Genomic DNA, 955 nt, shown 5'->3' on the forward strand with positions numbered 1-955 from the left:
TTATTGCGGTATCTCGAATAGCACCCGAGATATCAGCAGATGTATATTGGATTTTTCCCTTACCCTGAGTGTCCGGCCCCATGAGACGGTGGTTTTCTCGGCCCCTGGTGGTCCTAGGACGTTCCCGCTGCACAGATGCATGCGCCAGGGCCTCCTGCAGATAATTCCCTTTGGCTTATTGCGCTATCTTTAATAGCACCCGAGATATCACCAGATATATATTGGATTTTCCCCTGACCCTGAGTGTCCGCCCCATGAGACTGTGGTTTACTCGGCCCCTGGTGGTCCGAGGTCGTTCCCGCTGCACAGATTCGTGCGCCAGGGCCTCCTACAGACAATGCACTTTGATTTATTGCGCTATCTGTAATAGCACCCGAGATATCACCAGATATATATTGGATTTTTCCCTGACCCTGAGTGTCCGGCCCCATGAGACTGTTGTTTTTTCGACCCCTGGTGGTCCGAGGTCGTTACCGTTGCACAGATTCATGCGCCAGGGCCTCCTGCAGATAATTCACTTTGGTTTATTGCGCTATCTCTAATAGCACCCGAGATATCACCAGATGTATATTGGATTTTTCCCTTACCCTGAGTGTCCGGCCCCATGAGACGGTGGCTTTCTCGGCCCCTGGTGGTCCTAGGTCGTTCCCGCTGCACAGATGCATGCGCCAGGGCCTCCTGCAGATAATTCCCTTTGGCTTATTGCGCTATCTTTAATAGCACCCGAGATATCACCAGATATATATTGGATTTTCCCCTGACCCTGAGTGTCCGCCCCATGAAACTGTGGTTTTTTCGGCCCCTGGTGGTCCGAGGTCGTTCCCGCTGCACAGATTCATGCGCCAGGGCCTCCTACAGACAATGCACTTTGATTTATTGCGCTATCTGTAATAGCACCCAAGATATCACCAGATAAATATTGGATTTTCCCCTGACCCTGAGTGTCCGGCCCCAT

The sequence above is a fragment of the Nomia melanderi genome, unplaced genomic scaffold (genome assembly GCF_051020985.1).
Source record: "Nomia melanderi isolate GNS246 unplaced genomic scaffold, iyNomMela1 scaffold0014, whole genome shotgun sequence".
Taxonomy (NCBI): domain Eukaryota; kingdom Metazoa; phylum Arthropoda; class Insecta; order Hymenoptera; family Halictidae; genus Nomia; species Nomia melanderi.